This window comes from Paroedura picta, chromosome 12 (genome assembly GCF_049243985.1).
Source record: "Paroedura picta isolate Pp20150507F chromosome 12, Ppicta_v3.0, whole genome shotgun sequence".
NCBI classification, from domain to species: domain Eukaryota; kingdom Metazoa; phylum Chordata; class Lepidosauria; order Squamata; family Gekkonidae; genus Paroedura; species Paroedura picta.
The window spans coordinates 17,082,030-17,102,462 of NC_135380.1; the positions used below are offsets into that span (position 1 = coordinate 17,082,030).

The following is a 20,433-nucleotide window of genomic DNA, read 5'->3' on the forward strand; positions in this document are numbered from 1 at the left end:
ATTTGTCACCATGCTGTGACACCCATTGAGAGAATGAGGGCAAAACACGTTCAGACTGGAGAAAGACAAAGCACAGGCATATCTTCTGGGCCAAAAGGGAGAAGAATGGGGTGGGGATAGTGGTGGGGGCTGTGACTCCACTGGAGAACAGTGGACCCCAGTTCAGCTAAAAGGATCATGGGATAGATGATGTGATAAACCTCTAGCCATGGAGGGCAGTTGGTGGTCAAAGCAGAAAAGGCTGACCACCTTGATAGACTACTGGTCTGACTTGCTATAAAGCAGCATCATGTATGCCATGTAGATATCTTACAGAAAACAAGTATGCCCACAGACTCCTCTGTGTTGCTTTCAGAAATGCCTCCATCACCTCAGTCAGGGGCTTTTAGAGGCTTCTTTCACAGCCTCCTTTAGAGGCTTTCTTCACAGCAGGCCTAAAGGGAGGGGGGAGTTAGTAGCCAGGGGCTAACTTTGATGAACTAAATTAACTGTGAGGTGAAAGTACTGTGAGGAGATGGTCAGGGGCGGGACACACACACTGATTAGGTGGCCACTGGGCAGACGGCCAATCAGGCTGAAGGAGGACACAGCCAAGAGCCATACAGGCAACCTGATTAGCCAGTAAACAGTGAGGCCAAACTCCTCCCACCACCCTCTTACCAGTTTATTTATATAGTACAGAAGTTACAGATGTAGGTGGATTGATGGACATGTACCAACAGGCTTCTACCCAATGAACCACAAGTTCATCAGATGCAGCTTTCCAGCCTCCCCTTTCTCCTCATGAAATTCTGCTTGTGGGAGAATAATAACCATGAGTAACAAAGTATGTGTGTGGGGGGTCTGTAATGGGAAGGAAAATTAACAATATTTCTCATCTCCTTTGACATAAAGGTGCTTCCATCAACAGAAACTGTGTAAACTGGATTTTTGGAGGAAGTAATGCAGTGTTCAGATATGAGGCACAGATTTTTTAAATTATTTTCCCATCATGCAAATCATAGGATTAAAAATATATATACTATTTTACTCTTTTCATGCACCATGACCCCCCCATTCAATGTTTTGGTGCATCAGTGTATGTGTGGTGCTAAACCTGTGTTGCATGCATAGAAAAAGTCAAAACTACATATTAAAATTATAATTTTTTTGTCCACAACACAGATTTACAGATTTTTGTCCACAACAAAACCAATATCAAAAAGTTGAGAAGTGAATCAGGAAACTTTCTGGTGCACCAGTTGCAACCATGTCCGCTTCTAACTTGATTCAGTGGATGGCTATCAATCATCATGGCAACGAAACATCAGAGCTAAAATCACACTCTTGGGGTTCTCTCCTGAGTTCCTACTGAGTATGGGATATGATCAGGCCAAAGAAGTTGTTAAGCAGAGATTGACAGACATAGAACGCCAACAGGACCTAGCTAATAACCCATCTTTCATTATTAGTGAACCCAATAGATATTCATCTTTTGTTGAGAAGTGAATCAGGAAACTATCTGGTGCACCAGTTGCAACCATGTCTGCTTCTAACTTGATACAGTGGAGCATCTGCTTGACATTTAGAAAGTCCCAGGTTTAGTCCCCAGTTTCTCACATGAAGCTCAGGCTGAAGGTGATGTGACCTCTACCAGAGACATCAGAGAACTTTTGCCAGTCTAAGTAGCCAATACCAACTTTGATGGACCAATGATGTGATTTAGTATTAGGCAGCTCAGGTGTTCATGTGTGTTCATGTGATGCTACCAGGTGGTTCAGTCCCTCAAGGTCAAGGCAATCAAAATGACCACTCCAACTCTCCATTTTGATGCATGTCACTCTCATCCCTCCAATTTAGATAATGCATGATTCACTAAATCATCTTGCTAGTGGCTTCCCACTTTGCTTCACGCAACTGGAGAGAAATTCATATCTAAAATGAGTCAGTTCCATCATCTGCTTACTGTTTGATATGCACTTTACACCCCCACATTATATATTTCAGTTCTTGTTTCCTGCTGGGCACTGGAAACTTCATGTTAAATGTCCAGAGTTTTTGTTTAATACGTTTGCCATTACCGTAGACTTTGTATGTATAAAAGACTCCATGGAATATAAATCTATCCCAGGAAGCAATTTTGGTCTAAAGATAGCAACAAGTTGTTGACGGGACGATGACTGTACAGAAGCATAGTATCAGAATCTGATATATAATCCTTACAAGTGTAATAAGAAAACTAAAGAGAGAAGGGTAAACCAGTATAATTTTCTGTCTCTTCTCATCAGATACACCCAGAGAATCTCTTTCTCTTTTGAAATACCTTCAGGGTACTTATAGTTCTTTAGATGCCATCCTTGAACATGACATGGGCTGTTGGATACAGTTGTTTGTGCAGATTTGCTTCAGTACAATGGTCAAACTGGACCATACTGTTGAATGGAATCACCATGGAGGTGCTTTTTAACTGTTAAAAAACAACTGGAGTTCCCTGATTCAGGACAGGTCCACACCCATGGAATTCTTGCCTGTATGTTGTTTATGTGTTTTCTTCAATGATGCAAGAAGAGCTCCAGGTTGGAGGGGTTTCAGGTAAGTGAAATGACATAAGGGTAAACAGGTGATCCCTTCTTTCCTGTACTAATATCACCATAAGAATCAGGCTTCCCTTCATCTAGTATTTGGTAAAAAGTATGCATTGGAGAAGGCCTCTTGTGGCGCAGAGTGGTAAGGCACCAGACATGCAGTCTGAAGCTCTGCCCATGAGGCTGAGAGTTCAATCCCAGCAGCCAGCTCAAGGTTGACTCAACCTTCCATCCTTCCGAGGTTGGTAAAATGAGTACCCATCTTGCTGGGGGGTAAACGGTGATGACTGGGGAAGGCACTGGCAAACCACCCTGTATTGAGTCTGCCATGAAAATGCTAGAGGATCAGACATGACCCGGTGCTTGCACAGGGGATACCTTTACCTTTACCTTTATGCATTGGAGAGACAGTGCTGCATCTCATAGAACCTGTCCTTAAATCTCATTTGTTTATATGTCCCACCTCAATGGAACTTCTGCCAAATATCTATGTGGGGGGCAGCAGCAGGATTAGGGTGATATTGTCTGCTTATCCCCCCCCCCCCAGGTACAACCTTGTATTAAGACACAGGTGCATCCTGGTACTTGGTGCTTCCCAAGTATATGGAAGTGGACAGTTAGGATCAGGACAATAGTGTATAGCAGGGGTAGTCAAACTGCGGCCCTCCAGATGTCCATGGACTACAATTCCCAGGAGCCCCTACCAGCGTTCGCTGGCAGGGGCTCCTGGGAATTGTAGTCCATGGACATCTGGAGGGCCGCAGTTTGACTACCCCTGGTGTATAGACATAAAGAGTGTAGACCTTTCCCCATTCCTATTTTCCAGACCTGAAATCCCCATGGGGGGATTACTCTTTGTCCCAATAGGGGCTGCATGTGTATTGATGTGGCTACCTGTCAATTTCCCCTATGGAGCTTCTTTCAGATTGGGAAAATAGGATTATGGAGGGTGTGTGTGTGTGTCTAGACTGCTTCTCCCTCCATGCCCTGGTCTCAATCCTAAGTGGGTTCCAGTGCACCTGGGAAGCACAGAATTCCCAGAATCTGTTTGTGATTCGGCTTGGGTAAAATATAAAGTGTAATTAAGCTTTCAGGAGTAAGTGCCATAGAGCTTAATGGGGTTTGCGTCTTAACAAGCGTGCCTTCAGCCTAAGGCACATACACCATTACTGAGAAGTCAGCTCTCTTGAAAACGATGGGACTTACTTCTGAATGAGCGTACAGAGGAACACAATATCCAGCTCCAACACTTTCCCACCCAGATGAAACTAAAGTTGCAGTCCTAAGGACGCTTTCTTGGAAAAAGCCCGATGGCATAGATGTCGGTAGGATTCTGAGTAGACCGTTTTAGGATTATTCTCTGGACCTAGCTGCCCTTGCCCTGAAATGTTTTGGGCCAGTGGAGAGGATAGAATCATGTCTTCAACAAGTTTTAGCCCGCTTGAATGAGGCAATATTTCCCCCCTCCAACTTAGCCCTGTAACCACAGTTCCGACAATATATGTGCTGTTTTTTTAAACGAACAGGGGTGATGAATGTTAATAAAACTGCTGCGCTATTTCACAGCTTTATTAGAGCTTTTTAATGTTTCATAATGCAGGGCCCTTTACTTATTTAGAAAGCAGAAAGGTGATGCTACCCCCTCCCAACCCCGCTTCAGTATATCCATCTGGAGAGTCTTGTATAATTAAACCTCAGGGGTGATTGCAGACATTAAACTTCACTTAAGTAAGTCATGGGAGGCTTGGGACGAAGCATTTATTTCTCCTACAATGTTGGGTTATCGCTTTCTGTACATTCCCTTCCAAAGCCCGAACTAAATGGCGATTCCCTTTGCTGCTTTTCTACTGATAATGTTACCGGTGATTGTGAACCTGTTAAAAGGAGAATGGCGAAAGGTGACTGAGCTGAAAAATAAATCAGGGCAATGTGGGGCAATCAAGGCATCCAGGTAAAAACAAAAAACACACCGGGGGGTTGGTAGTAGAGCCCTAGGTGTCTATTTAGCTGTGCAAGTGGTCTAGGTGGACAAATGTTTGATTTCTTGTGCTCTCAGTGGTTGCCCTGCTGCTGCTCTTAAATATTAGCTTCCAAGATGTGCAAAAGAAATGAAGGCTGGACATTAGAACATGAAGGATACCTGGGAGGGGTTGTTTCACAAAGATGGCCCAAGACAGTTGTTTAAAAACAACAGATGGCTTTTTCATGGTGTTAAGCCACACCGTGGCACTGTAGACTACTTGAAAAGCAAACCTGTGCAGTGTTGAGGATAGAATCCCATCCATCCATCTGCTGTGTACCTCTTCAGCCCACTGGTTTTTTCCCCCCTTTATCTTCCTGTTCTCATTTTATCCTTCCAACAATCCTATAAGGTGGGTTAGTCTGTGACTGGCTCAAGGTCTGTGAGCCAGACTGCGAGTCTGTGACTGGCTCAAGGTCACCTAGCAACTTTCATGGCAGAGTGGGGAATCTGAATTCAAATCCTCCAGCATTAAACCACATTGGACATAGACCAAGGTAGGATTGCCAGACATCCCCTCCCCCTGTTGGAGTCAGGGGTTCCCCACCATCAAGCCTCCCCCCCCCCCCAGCTGCTGATCAGCTGGTCAGTGGGGAGGATTTACCTGTAGAAAGAAGGCCTAGGCCATGTTGCTGGCATAGTACAGGAAGTGACATCATCACACCAGTGATTTCTGGTTGATTTTCTGGTATTTGAACAAAACCTCTATGGTAGGAGCCAGTTTTACCATAAAGTTTGTGCCAAAATAATTATGTCACTTCCCGATAATATGGCCTGAACCTTTCACTTTCTTCTGGTAAGTTCCCCACCATCCCCTGCTGGTTATCAGGAGGGCCATAGTAACTGTAGACCTCAGATTCAAATTCCTGCTCAAGAGCCCAGCCACGCATGTTGCAGGGGATGCACGATCTGATCTCCCTATGTGTATTTAAGCTACAAAAAACAATCATAGCAGGGGAATATAAATTAAGATGATGATAATGATAATGACAACAACAATAATAATAATCTTTATTATTACATCCTGCCCTTCCTATGCTCAGGGCATGGGGATGTGGGGCCAGAGTTGGTGGCAGCTATCTTTTCTCCCTTATTCCATTTTCTTTGACACATAATTGGCATCGGTGGCTGCATCACTCTCTGGAAAGGGGGAGTAGGGCTGCCTACTCTAGGCTTGGAAACTCCTAGATATTTGGGAGCAAAGCCTAAGAGGGAGCTCAGCAGGGATGTGATGTGGTATAGGGGCTAGCGTACCCTCTGAAGCTACCATTTTCTCCAGGGGAACTAATCTCTGTGGACTGGAGATTGGTTATAATTCTGGGAGATCGCCAACTTCCAACCTAGTCGGGGATACAGGCGTCCATATTCTTGGGGCTTAAAATAACCCGAGGGGTTATTGCCCATTGGGAAACTGGTACAACGGAAGCCTTATACTTTATAACCTTATATCAAGCCTTATACTTTATAAGTCTCACTTCATAACCACCACTGGAGCCCTAATCCAGCTCCCCAATGGCTGATTTTTTTTTTTGTAGCTGAAATAAACCCCATTTTCTTAGGATATCTAATTGCAGGAGTTAGGACATACTCAAGTTTGTCTGTCCTCCTATCTCCAGCTGGGAAATGGTGGAGTATGGTGGTCATGTGCAAGGGGAGATCACAGTCAGGAGGAAGAGGCCGCATCCATGCTCAGGTTTTAGCATGGCAGTTACAGGTACAAACGGGCAATGGGTATGGATTTGATCCTGAACTTCTCAGAAGAGGAGTGGGGAGGGAATGTAATCATTATTATAGCTCCTTCGTGGAGGCTGCCTAGGCATGTGCGTGCATACACACACAGCATGGTGGTGCTCCATGCAGCACTTGTCAAGTTCAAAAGCCATTAAAGAGAGTCGCTACACAATTAGCTTGGAAGTGCACAATGAGCGGCTTCTAGACATCACGATGTGCACGGGGAACATAAATGGTTGGCAGTCTTTGCGTCGGAAAGGCAGAATAGAACAGAGCTTTGCAATATTAGAGCATCTAAATATTGGTTTCCCAACAGGTTTGGGGATTCGTTTTGTGCCACGGCTGTAGGCATTCATGCGATACCCAAGATGACCACCACACAAGCCTATTGGTGGAGACACTACTTGCCATTTAATCAGATGTCCCAGCCTGATAATATTTATCCGGTCATCCTATAAGAAGGGTTTGGGCCCATGCTGACATCTCCTTGTCTAGTCCTTGCCTTGGCCTGTGGTTACAAAGCTGATATTAAGAGTCCTTGGGAAGGACTTCTACAAATGTTCACATTCATGGCACGGGTGGGGAAGATGATGCTTCTTTTCTGGCATTTCACCTCTCTGGAATTCAAACGCACATTCGCGGCTGGAACCCGCATAGCCGCGTGACCTCAACGGCTTTCTTGAAATGAATCAGAAAAGCGTGCTGCAGAATCAGACCTGCAAGTGTTTTCTCTGCAAGATTGAGAGCTAGACTGGAATTACTTCTGCTTCACTCCATTGGTTCTGCTTTCCTTTAACAGACCATAAACAATTTGTTTACATCAATGGCTTTTCATCTCCAACAGTGAATCACAACCGCGAGTTCCCTATGGACCAATCCCGGGCCCGTTTGTTGCTTTTCATATTATATACCAGTGCTGGTTGATTTAGTCCATCAGTGGTTCAATTTGGGAGCAAAGGCAGCTGTGTTGTGGGTGTTTCAAAATGTGTTTCTTCATCGAAAGGCACATGTTTCACTCTGTGCTTGGAACCTGGCAATATATTTCCTCAGGGTGACTCCAGCCAAGCTGGTAGGGTGGCATGCATGCATGTCTTCTGCTACTGATTCTTATGCAAAAGAAGAGGCGCCATTCCCAGATCTAAGGGGAGAAAAAGGCCTAACCATCTGCGTGCTCCACAGCCTACTCTTCCAGGGAAGTTTCCCAGAGTCAGAGCACATTTCTCCTTATCCAGGGCTCCATCTTTTCCTCTCGCAGAAAAATCAGACAAATTGAACATTTGAAGAAAGTTTCACTTTGTGGTGCATTAAAAGATTTCTGGGGCCTAACATCCTGGCAAAATATTTGCTTCTCGATGTTAGTTTGGGTTGCCAAGTGGAAGCAGGAAGATTTGGAGGCATGGTTGGGAGCAATGTGCTGATGTCAAAAGAAATCAGGTCAGCACATTGGAGGCAATGCTCTGGCCTTTGAGCAAAACTCTATGGTAGGCTTTTGCCCCCATACCAGACTGGGCGCCGCACCTTGTGCCTGCTCCCTTTGAAACTCAGAGAGCCAGCATTTGTGGCTCTGCTGCAGACATTGCCCGCTGCCAGCGCCCATGTCTATGGAGGCGAGTGGTGCAGCAAATGTCTCCCCTGCAAGTTTCAGGTGTGTGTGTGTGGGGGGAGGTTCGCGTGCTGTGGCAGTTTGTGGCTCTTAGAGTTTCTTGTGGGAGGGGAGCTGGCATGTGTGATGATGGTAGGTGGAGCCAGGCTCCATGAGTTTCAGGTGGAGGGGATTGGGGGGGGGTTTCCCCCATTCTTTTAAAGCCCTAAAGCGGGGGGGGGGGTGCCAAAGCGGAAGTTCCCCCAGCCCCAGCATGGGTCCGGCCTCCCTATTGTTGGTTGAAGCCATGTCTCTTCTCTCTTCTTCCTCAGCCTTGACCACTTTCCTGCTTAGCTATCAAAGAACATTTTCCCCAGAGGCCATTGCATCACTTTTGAAACTGCACAAGACTTTTCCTGGGAAGAGGCTACCAGTGGGAGGGAAGCTGAGAGTCAGTGTGGTGTAATGGATAGAGCAGGGGTAGTCAAACTGCAGCCCTCCAGATGTCCATGGACTACAATTCCCAGGAGCCCCTGCCAGCATTCTCTGGCAGGGGATCCTGGGAATTGTAGACCATGGACATCTGGAGGGCCGCAGTTTGACTACCCCTTGGATAGAGTATCTGAGGAGGATCTGAGAGATCCGGATTCAAATCTCCCATTTTGCCATGAAGGCTTGCTTGGTAACCTCACTCTCCCTGAGGCTAATCCCCCTTGTAGGATTATTGTGTGGATAAAACACCAGAAAGGATAACAATGGAAGGTTCTTTGGGACAGTGTGAAGAAGTAATAAATAAAACTGAAGATTGGGGTGGGGCAGTTAAACAAAAGGTTGGTTGGGGAATGGGAAGGAAAGGAGGAGGAGGGGATGAGAAGAGAATACAGGGATGCCAGGGACAGAGGAAAAAGAAATAAAGTGGGAAAGGAGATAGAAGAGAAGTCCTTGCAGGTTCCTTACTTGGCTTTTTCCTGTTTTGCATACATTTCCCATATAGTTATCCTTATAAATTGCCCAGCTGGTAAAACTTACAGAAAGTCCAACTCACTATACATCTCAAAGAAATGAACAGGACACAATTATTTTTGTGTGTGTGTGCGTAATAGCCTGATCCCACACATATTTTAAATGAAAGTAACAGTGCCACTGGTTTTAACTGGAATTACTGTCAATATTCTATTTGCCAATGGTAGTTTGAGAGGAGGCCTTGTGAGGTTCAGACCCTCAAGTAGTGACATTATTAGGGCAGAAGGGGCTGTTCAGGAGAAGCTGGCCTCTGTTTCGAGGTGGAGCCTGATAGATAGAGCCAATAGCAGACTCAGAAGACCTTTATTGGCATGTAAGAGCTGATAGCGATAACTTTCATCAAGCCAAGAAAAGCAGAAGATATCCCATCCCCTTGACTCTACCCTGAGAATTGACTCCCACCCCCCTGGAGACTTAATGCTTATAGTGTTGTCAAGTGGCAACCAGCATTTGGTGACCCCCAAAGGCAGGTAAGAAGCAGAGGTGGTTGGTCATTGCCTTCTTCTGCCATATCTTCCTTGGTGGTCTCCCATCTACATACCAAGCCTTTGTTTCCAAGACTGTGCTATGCTGTGCTGTGCTGCTTTCCCTTTGGAGACCTTGACCACAAGGCATAAATAAACCAACAAAGCCTTGTCCTTTCTCAAAGCTAGTCAGGGGACGGTAATGAAGGTGACTATTACATATACACAGACAGGAAGAATGTCGGCCAATGGAAATGAAAAAGTGGAAGAAGCCAAGCGACGCTCCGTTCTCAACAATTGCACAAAATATATTTAGTACGAATTAGGTTGCGGAAGTTATGACTTTGCCCTGTCAAGTTGTTTATTCAAAAAATTACCTTCGTCCGCATAATTCATTATCCGGCTGCCTTCTGTTTAATGACTGCTTTATAATAAGAGTCCACTCTTCAGCTGCCATGGCCTCTGCCTTCATTACATATACATAGGCCCAATGAACCTTTTATGCTCCAGTAATCATAATTTGTGTTTCACATTGTGTTACGACTTTCTTCTTGTGTAAATGCTTTGAAAAATGAATTTATAAATATTTTTTATGGTTCAGTGAGAAAAACCATTAAAGTGTTTAAAATGTGTGCAAGGATACCAGTCAGAAGGGCAGGTTGATATTTGCTGTGCGTCAGGAGAGAGCAAGCTATAAAAGGACTCTCTGGAGTTGTCTCAAAGAGAAAATACCTCCAGATGGGGAGACTGAGCTACGTATGGCCGCAAATATTGATTTTACATAAACGGATGAGTCTTGTGCTTTCTAAAGCTTGTTAGCGAGGTCTGGAAATCCCTTGTTACTGGGAGGGTGGGTGGATGGACACACCTGAAACTGCCTTATACTGAATCAGACCATTGGTCCATCAAATTCAGTATGGTTAATTCAGACTGGCAGTGTCTCTCCAGGGTCTCAGGTAGAGGTTTTTCACATGACCTGGTCCTTTTAACGGGAGATGCCAGGGATTAAACTTGGGCCCTTCTGCATGCCAAGCAGATGCTCTGCCCTTCTCCTGATTAATGTTCTGGAAATTCCTGCCTTAATTGAGGGACCCTGCTTTGATCTCCAAATGAATGCATTCAGCTGTGTCTCTAACTTCAGAAGGTCAGAGGATCTCAGGATGCTAAGCCACATGGATCTCAGGAGGATTGGCAACACTCTTTCCACACTGGAAGCTCCATGCCAGGTTGCAGGGTGGAGTTTGAGCCACGGCAGGTTGCCCTGTCTCTTCTGGCTCCTCCTCTCCCCTGTCTCCTGGCCTGGTGTGCCTTGTCCACCCCAGATTTGTGCTCCTGCATGGGAGCCAAGGCAGCAAAATTCCCAGTGTGGAAATGGTAAGGTCTTAGAGAGGTTTTTCTCTATGTTTGCTACCTAGGGCCCTTTATCTGGAGACAATTAAACCTTGGTGTTTTTGCATACAATCTATATGCTCTACCATTGAGTCATGGCTCTACCACAGGACTTTCAGAGCTAACAGAGCAGTGTCCAGTTTAGCATAGCCCATTTTTTCTTGAAACAGGGCACTTGGTTTCAGAAAGTCTGAAACGCAGATCAAGAAACTGGGTGGTGGCAAGGAATCCATTAATTTATGCTAATATCTTGTGAAATTATAGAATCACAGAATCATAGAGTTGGAAGGGGCCATACAGGCCATCTAGTCCAACCCCCTGCTCAACGCAGGATCAGCCCTAAGCATACTAAAGCATCCAAGAAAAGTGTGTATCCAACCTTTGCTTGAAGACTGCCAGTGAGGGGGAGCTCACCACCTCCTAGGTAGGTAAGAAAGCATGGTTTGTGGAATCTAAACTGAGATGAACGAGACCAAGGCTTAATTGGGCCCGAGTCTGGATAACAGACAAAGTTGTATAATAATTTGATGTGGGACTATTCTCCTGATAAAACCCTATTGAAAATATAGATAAAGGCAATTAAATCTCTAAAGACCATAACATTCAGCTCAAAGTACAATATATTTGATCCCTGCTTTTAATGCTCACTAAATAAAAAATAATCTGGATTCTGGGTTTAATTCAAACTTCATTGCAGAAGGAGATTAGCCCTGTTCACACTGAATACATGTTAAATATGTGTGCAGTGTACCCTTGATTGTGTTTTGAATGTGCATTGAAAAGTTCTGGTATTGCATTCAACATATATATGGCTGAATATGTGATGCAAATCTCACACTTATCCAGGTACTAGCCTCCAGTTACACTGGTAAAGTGAACCAGGTTGGTTCTTTCTTACCAACGGATGTCCACACCTACAGGCAGGATGCATGTGTATTTACTATAACATGTGAACAGGGCTTGTGTGGGCTGTTCTTGAAAGACTGTCTCTAAGAATAGTCTGTTACGGAACATCTTGAGATTTCTATGGCAACCATGTACGTTGTGAATTACAGCACAATTTATGTGGGTTCTCCTTTAAAACATACACTTCCTTTGACATGTGAATGATCGCGTTGAAGCTGGTTGCGATACACTGCATTGTTAAATTCTTTTTAATCTTGAAGGCTGAAATTTTAGTTAGCTTGCATCCAAATAAATATGTAAAATGGTGGAGAGGAATATCACAGCAAAGTCAGTCCGGAATCACAGTGATCATTGACATGGTGGGATACTAACACTGTAGGAAGAGTTCGACATAGCTCTGATGGGTTCACTTGGGTCAAGGCGCCACCCCATTTCTCATCATTGCACAATTCCCTGCTTCCCTTACTGTACCAGGGTTCTCAGTGGAAACTAAAAATCAATTCTGGTGTGTAGGACCTCGGCATAAATTTCAACCCACCCAAACTTGACTGGATCACGGAAGTAAATTGAATGATTTGAAACGAAAGAGTTCTGTCCAAAACTCAGAGGACCCCAGGTGTCATCAGCATGCTGTGTTAAAAAAGTGACATTCCTCTGTGTTTGGGGGAGTTTTGGGGGTCAAGGTGTGTCTGGAAAGCTGGGGACCCCTGCCCAGACCTGTATACCTGGTAGCCCTCTGTGGGACTCTTGTTTTCTCTCTGCCCTGTTTACTATCCTGAAAAGGCACTGGACGGTTTGTGTTGGCAAATAACACCCTGGGGCCATTTTGGTTTGGAAAAAGGTAAAGGGGGAAGATAGAAGTAGCCTTTCTCCCTTGCCAAGGTGGCCTTGACCAGAACTGTGGCACTGTTAAAAGGAATTCTCCAGTAGGAATTTAATCAACAAATAGCACTGCATCCTGGGGCAAACTTAGGGGTGTTGTCTTGTTTAGTTTGGACCTAAGATGCACACTGGACCAAGCAAGCCCTGCTAACATACAATAACCCTACAATTACCCTCACCATATCTGTGTTTGCAGGCATTCTGGAAAGTACTAAAGTCTATTAACATCTGAATCTGCTCTGCTTTATTTCTTTATGTTTTGGTGTCTCCTTCAACCTTTGTATTTCACCCATTGTTATTGTCCACATTCTTAACTCATTTGTTCCTGCTGGGGCTGTTTGTTTACCCTTTGCACACTGCCTGCCATTCACGCCCAACTGGTGCCGACATGACACCAAACTGGCATCAATTTAATTGGCCAGAACTGCTGCAAGGAAACAGAAAAACGAAATGAAAGTTAAAGACTCGACTGTTCAATTTGCATACAGGAAAAGTGAAATCAAAAGAGGGACTGTGGCTTCAACATGGTGAGCATGTATAATTCGATGGCATCTCGACTTCTGATTATGCGGCTGTGTCCTTTCCCTTGACTGTGTGAATTTTGAGAGCTCTTGGATCTGGCAAGGCTGATTTGGTGGGTAGTGTAAGCGCTGGAGCAATAGTGATGGATGGTGTCTGTGGTCATGAAAAAATAAATTCCCAAGACTGTTTTACTGTGCAAAAATGATGTGAAGCTTTGCCCCAAATGGACCATTAAATTGGGCCCATTCAGATCCTGCAGTGAATCCCTTGTTCCAACAGAACAATAATGTTCTCCAACGGGTTGAATTCAGCCACTGCAAAACAACATGACGGGCCCAGCAAATAATTCCTGATTACCGTTTTGACTCCTAGGAAATCTAAAATCAATTCTTTGGGGGGACCTCTTTTGTGAGCAGGAATTGTTCTTTCTCTCTCGTTTTCCTCCTAGCTGCGAGATCCCTTGTAGGAAGGCTGTTCACCACTGAGAGGAAATGGGTTACAGCCAAGAAAATAGAGTTTGCAGAGTCCCGCTTTAACTGCAGCTGGCCAATTCCCTTTTGATTGGGTTTGAGTCTGCCCTGTTGGCAGTCTCCTTAAACTTTAATTAAAAAAGAGAAAATGAAACCCATTCTGAGGACCAGGCATGAGTGGAGGGGGCAGAACGATCACTGAGCCTTCCCCAACCACTTCACATGCCAGCTGCTTTAATATTTATTGTCATTATTTTAAACTCTCCCCATAATTCCCATTCAGAAAACTGATTCATTTTGCAAATCCCTTGGATGCCTCTTGCTTCATCCAGGAGACTGCCGGGGAATCTGAGGGGCGGGGGAGGGAGAATGAAATAATAATTAAAAAACGCCCTCAATTCCTTTAACGCTACACAGGAAGTCCTAGCTTACTTTTAATTCATAGAATCATAGAATAACAGAGTTGGAAGGGACCTCCTAGGTCATCTAGTCCAACCCCCTGCACGTGCCTTGTAAAAGCTACAACCTCTGAAGCAAGCAGTTCTTCAGCCTCCCAAGGAGCTAGATGCTGTCAGCAAAGACCTAGGGTCACATTATGTGAGAGGAGATGCCTGGCATGCTTACTAAGCCTCTGGGATGCAAAAGATCTTGACCGTGAGTGATTGCAGGATCATTTCCCAGCAGACTGCTCAGCATGATTCAAGGAAAGTCTGTAAAGAGTGTGGATAATGCAGCCTGATTCCATGCTTTTGTCCCTGTACTCCCTGACAACCCTGGGCTGGTAGCAACGACCTTGAATCTGGGCTTTCCTCGGCATCTTGATTTCTTGGGTTTGACTCTTTGGTGTGTTTCGGACTTTCTCTGATCCGGTGAACCCTCTGGCTTCTTACTCCTGGCTTGTTTGTGACCGTGCCCTTGGACATTCCTTTCAGTGCAGCTCCTTTGGATGCAAGACACTCCAACTTCAGATAAGACTGTCCCCAACAGCTGTTTCTGGTCCCAGCTTCCCTCCTATGGTAACAGCATGCTGACCACGCACAGCAGCAAAGGGCCACCGGGCCCCCCTCCCCAAACCAGCGACCGGCCCTGGCTATATTGCAATGCTAGCACAGTCTGTCTGGAATCAGCCTCCACAATGCCATCCTCCTATGTGGAGTTACACCCTTCGGTGCCCATTGACTTCAAAGGGTGGGATTCCACCTAAGACTGAGCTGCAAGAGGGGTCTTCCATCTATCCCACTGCCGCCTCTGAAATCAGGTCTCTGCCACCCCCCTTTGGATATTTTAAAATATGCAGATAGATACTTTACTTTTCGTAGCCTTTAAAGGTAAAGGTATCCCTTCTGCAAGCACCGGGTCATGTCTGACCCTTGGGGTGATGCCCTCTAGCGTTTTCGTGGCAGACTCAATATGGGGTGGTTTGCCAGTGCCTTCCCCAGTCATTACCGTTTATCCCCCAGCAAGCTGGGTACTCATTTTACCAACCTCGGAAGGATGGAAGTCTGAGTCAACCTCGAGCCGGCTGCTGGGATCAAACTACCAGCCTCATGGGCAGAGCTTCAGACAGCATGTCGGCTGCCTTACTACCCTGCTCCACAAGAGGCTCTTATAGATTGCTTTTAACACAGTGTAATTAACCTGGCAGAATCAATAGGGAACGCACAGGGTGTTTGGAAATGCATTACAATGCGGAAGTGCTTGCGTCAAAAGCAAGGTCGAAGTATGGATCCCTGCCAGTTTAATTGGATGTGGTGCTTCTGTAATATCGCCGATCCCCAAATATGGGTGTCACACACAGCTGGGCCAAGAAATGTTACTTGCTGAATAATAATCCATTTGAATGGCAGATATTCAATAGGAAAATTTCGCAAACGTGAAGGGGATGGATGTTTGCAAAAGAGCCAAGTATTCCAAGGGCAGGTTATAGCTATCATAATTTTTAAAGAAAGATCTGGTGGCGTGAGGATGACAGGCCGCTGAAGGGTAAAGGGGACAATTTTATGGATTTTGCAAATTGAGAGCAAGTGTTGTTGGGGGGGGGCTTTTTGGGTGGTGATTTTTTTGGTGGGGGGGGGAGTCTTTTTGCTTGGCTGATTAGGGCACCTTTCTGGAAACAGGCCTTGACACCATTTAAACCCTTTAATAAATTGCATGCCCTTTGAGTGGGATGTCATCAAGGGGCTGGAACTACAGCTGCCAGATGGGACCTGGAGGTCTCCTGGAATTGCAAGTAATCTCCCAACTACAGTGATCAGTTTCCCTGTAGAAAATGGGTGCTTTGGTGGGTGAGCAGTATGGCGTTATACCTTGTGGAGATCCCTTCTCTCCCTGAATCCTGCCCCGCCCAGCTTCCCCCGCCCCTCAATCTCCAGGAATTTACCAGCACCGAGTTGGCATCCCTCGTGGGAGCACTTCTTCTGCATACAAAAGGATACAGCATTTGGGATTCATAGTAATAATAATGGGGGTTTGTTAGCAATCTATAAAATTAGGACTGGTTTGAAAAAAGAAGAAGAGTTGGTTCTTATATGCCGCTTTTCTCTACACAAAGGAGGTTCAAAGTGGCTTACAGTCGCCTTCCCTTTCCTCTCCCCACAACAGACACCCTGTGAAGTGGGTGAGGCTGAGAGAGCCCTGATATTACTGAAGAAGAACAGTTGGTTCTTATATGCCGCTTTTCTCTCCCTGAAGGAGTCTCCAAGCGGCTTCCAATCACCTTCCCTTTCCTCTCCCCACAATGGACACCCTGTGAGGTGGGTGAGGCTGAGAGAGCCCTGATATCACTGCCCGGTCAGAACAGCTTTATCAGTGCTGTGGGGAGCCCAAGGTCACCCAGCTCGCAGCATGTGGGGGAGCGCAGAATTCAACCTGGCTCACCAGATTAGAAGTCCACACTCCTAACCACTACACCAAACTGGCTCTCTCTGCTTTGCCCAGGGGGTTGCACTCCAAACTTCAAATGCCTGGCTTTAGTTCTGCCAACCCAAAGTTGTCCTTGGTTCAGGATGGGCGTTTTAGGTTCTCTGGTGCTTTTATCAACCTTCGGTGAACCCAGACATCAACACCGTTTAGCTGAAGAACTGTCCCCCAGCAGTTGTTACTCCATCTGGTTCCCTGACAACCAGAAGTGATCAAGAAATGAGTGCCTGATCCTCTTTTTCGGGCCTCTTTTCCTTTTCCGTCATAGGTATCATGCTGTAGATGATAAGGCAATGGCAGGAAAGGAGTGTGCAAATAAATCAGCATGGCTAGGGCAGGGGATTAACTGAAGGCAGTCTGTATTTATTTCATTGTAAGCAGGTCAACGCTTCTGAACACAAACACTGACTGTTCATTCGACTTTACTTGGCTGAAGCTAATTGACAGAGAAAAATAATATCCTTGCACCTGGCAACAGGATGCTGTTTCTTGGGAAGGAACCGCTGATGGTCTAATTGGGGTGGAATCGCAGAAAAGTGTACAGAGCAAGATGGTGGAGTGGATCTTTCTCTGCCTTAGCTTCCCAAGCAGCCTGTTGCTTGTTCCCAGAATCCCTTTGGAGATTCTGAAGAGCCTCACAGGCAAAGCATACTACAGGATTGGGCTTCGTAGTGGATCAGGCACAATTGACTCCACAGAGCGGACTCTATACTATCTCATTTCTGGGGAGGGTGGGGTTTGGGGAGGGGTGGGACCTCAGCAGCGTCCATCCTCCAAAGCAGCCATACTCTCTGGGGAAACTAACCTTGGTCATCTGGAGATCAGTTATAGTAGCTGGAGATCTCTAGGTGCCATGGGCACCCATGTTGTGATGCCATCCTCGGGGCATTTAGACTGGTCTCAGCCCAGACACGGCCTTTCTCAATTGTGGCCCTGGCCTTTGGAACAAAATAATTCAGGAGCCTGGACACCTTGCCAGAATTTTGGAAGCATATGAGAACATCTTTAGGAAGCTTCCCAGACTCTGAATGGGCAGCTGGTGCTTTATATTGCAGGCTTATTGGTGGTTTCTTGTTTTTAAATTGTGTTGATTTATTATGACTTGCTTTATTGCTGATTTTATTGGGAGCCAATGTGGGGGGGATTCCAGACACTCAAGAAAATAAACTAGACAAACAACTATAGATATACTTGGGCTCCCCCCCCCCACCTTCGCTGCATAAAGTAAATGCAGATGGGAGGGGAGAAAACCCCCCCAAAAACATATCAAGGGAGCTAATGCAAGTGTAGACCAAGCAGCATCTTGCTAACTATAAATGATTAAGTGTTGCTAATGGTGCATACAAATAAACTGCAGAGAAGCTATGTGTTGAACTCCAGATTTATTGACTAGTTTGCTAGTACAGATTAAAGAGTTTTAGCACAAGGAAATGAGTCAGGACTTCGCAAAACTCTGTTGTGTTTTGTTTTTAGAGGCAAACGTCCATTAATCAGACTTGCAAAGCAAGGGACTCAAAGAATTAGATCATCCATACATACCCATTAGACAAAAAACAATATCAGGGAGCTGTGTTGGTCTATTTTGGAAAACCCTGCACAAAAACAAACGGGAGCATTAATGTAACACTGATTTGGTCCACTGAAATTCACCATACAGTGGGATGGCTTTGAATTTCAAGTATGCTCCCTATTTGTTTGGTGTCAAAGTTGGCATGCTAGGGCATCTTCCAAGGGCCAAGGCTCCATGGAAGGCCCACTGCTAACTAGCGATGCAGAAAGCTGATGGGCAATCTTGAGTATTTATGTTTCGATTTTTATTCTGCCTTTTCTCAAAAAGCTAGGAGAGGAGCCAGAGAAGGGAAAGGCAACCCACAGGCACAGGTGCTGACGCAGCAGCATGTCAGAGAGTTTGCTTGGTGCCCAGGGCTAGAACTTCACCCAAGCAATGTGGAATTGCTGGATGATTGCTTATATCCATCTTTGGCTCCCAGACACACACAGCCTCTCAATGGGCCAAGATGAATCCCTAATATCATGGTAGCATCATTGTGGTTTGACTTGCTCTAAGCATGTCTGGCTGAGTGCAACTCTCTCCCCCGCCCATGCACATGTTTGCTGGCACTCCAGCATGGGTGGAGACATGGCTCAGTCGTACAGCATCAGCCTTGCCGGCAGAGAACCCCAGATTCAATCCTTGGCACATCAAGTTTAAAGGATCAGGTGAAAGACAATGTGACACACAGCTGCCTAAGACACCTGAGAGTAGATAATACTTATCTGGATGGACCACTGGTCTGATCTTGTATAAGGGAGCTTCATGTGCTTACCTTCACCAGTGGATGTTGCGGTGTGATTTCTTTTGACTCTTGTGCCCAAAAAGTTGCCCTCTCCAGCCTCGAGGGAGCATAGCAGAATCCCATTGTGATCCTGTTCGCTGGGCTGACCACAATACGGCTTGAAGGGACATGAATGAGTTGTGCTTTGATTCTTTGTTCAGGAAGATGTGTACGTATGTATGAAGGGGCGGCATATCCAGGAGGTGGCATTGGGCAGTGATTTGTTTAGGGTTTCCAAAAACCTAGAGGTGTTCAAAGATCTTGTGCTTCCTTTTCTTGGTGTGTGTATGTGTGTGTGTGTGTGTGTGTGTGTGTGTGTGTGTGTGTGTGTGTGAATATTTGAAAGGGACCATTTTATAAATCATCTGAACTGAGCAATGACTCATCTTGTAGCTACTCTGTAGTTTATTTGTATGCATCATTAGTGCCACTTAATCATTTATAGTCAGTAATGGGAAGATTTTCATTTGCAAAGTAGTCTAGCTTTGTGTGAGTGTGGTCAGAACAGGAGGAAGAGAAAATAGTTCACTTTGGCAGCCACACTGCTTTCAATTATAATGGACTATAAGTCAAAAATCCCCACACTTATTTACCCTGGACTTTTGAGAAAGAGAAGCAGACCCCACTACAAAATGGCTGCCCTGGGAGAAAGAACCAGTCATAAACTGTCTGCCATGGGGAACAATTGCAAAATATCAGGAGATGATGCCTCCTGGATTCTTCTGAAGCACCCTCAGGTGCAGTCAAATCAGGACTGGGCTTTTATTTTAGGGAAGAATCACCTGGGAGCACATCAGGGATCATTTTGGTAAAGAAATCAAGTCTTTGAAAAGTGGAGCTTAGGGCATTTTACCCCATGGAGGTCCCTTCTCTCCCCAAACCGTTTAATCTCCAGGCTCTACCCTACAAAAATCCAGGTATTTCCCAGCACAGAGCTGGAAACTCAGGTAATTAAAGATGTTGTCAGGATCACTATCATTAACTAGTTTGTTAAATGACTCCTAAGAGTTCCTGACTCTGCACTGAATGAACTTGGGAAGACTTGTTCAGATTTTAGGTACTGAAGCCCTTGCTGGCTCAAAACCCTCTTGTGTCCGACGGATTGTATCCCTTGACAATATATCAGCTCAGGAGCTGCCTGTCAATAAATCCAGAAGCTCAAGACTTAACACATTTTATCTGACCCCATTACCTCCCAACTTTCTTCCACGGGCAGATAAAGCAGAGTCTTCGTTCACGTCGGCAGAGAGAGGTGTATTTCCTGGAGTTGAAAGGGTGGGAAGAGATTGAGGGGAGATTCCGGAGAGAGTTCACTGTGTCAACGTTCTCCCGCAGTAATCTGAGCAAAGAGATTAAACGAGACAAAGAGAGATATTGTAAACGATAAATCTAAATTGACCGTGTGGTCTGCAAAAAAGTTATCGCCGTCCTCCAGGCTCGAGAAGAATCTTTGCCTAAGACACCGCTGAGAAAGACAGATTGTATGTGAGGCACCGCTAGCTGATAATTGATTCTACGGATTAAACCATCTACCACCTGGAGACCTGAGGGGATGGGAGACAGATGATTCCCCTTGCAATTGGTTCTGCCCAATTCAGTTTCCCGCTAGGGGAAAAATAACGTCA

The 20,433-nt window shown here is 45.4% G+C and overlaps 1 long non-coding RNA gene across 1 annotated transcript in view; it reads right to left on the reverse strand.

Annotated features, from left to right (window-relative positions):
- LOC143821770 (uncharacterized) overlaps positions 1 to 20,433 on the reverse strand; it is a 97,053-nt gene that overhangs the window by 23,749 nt on the left and 52,871 nt on the right. The window contains exon 2 of the long non-coding RNA XR_013225905.1: positions 20,001 to 20,147. This is a non-coding gene — a long non-coding RNA (uncharacterized LOC143821770). The remainder of the gene's footprint in view (positions 1 to 20,000; positions 20,148 to 20,433) is intronic.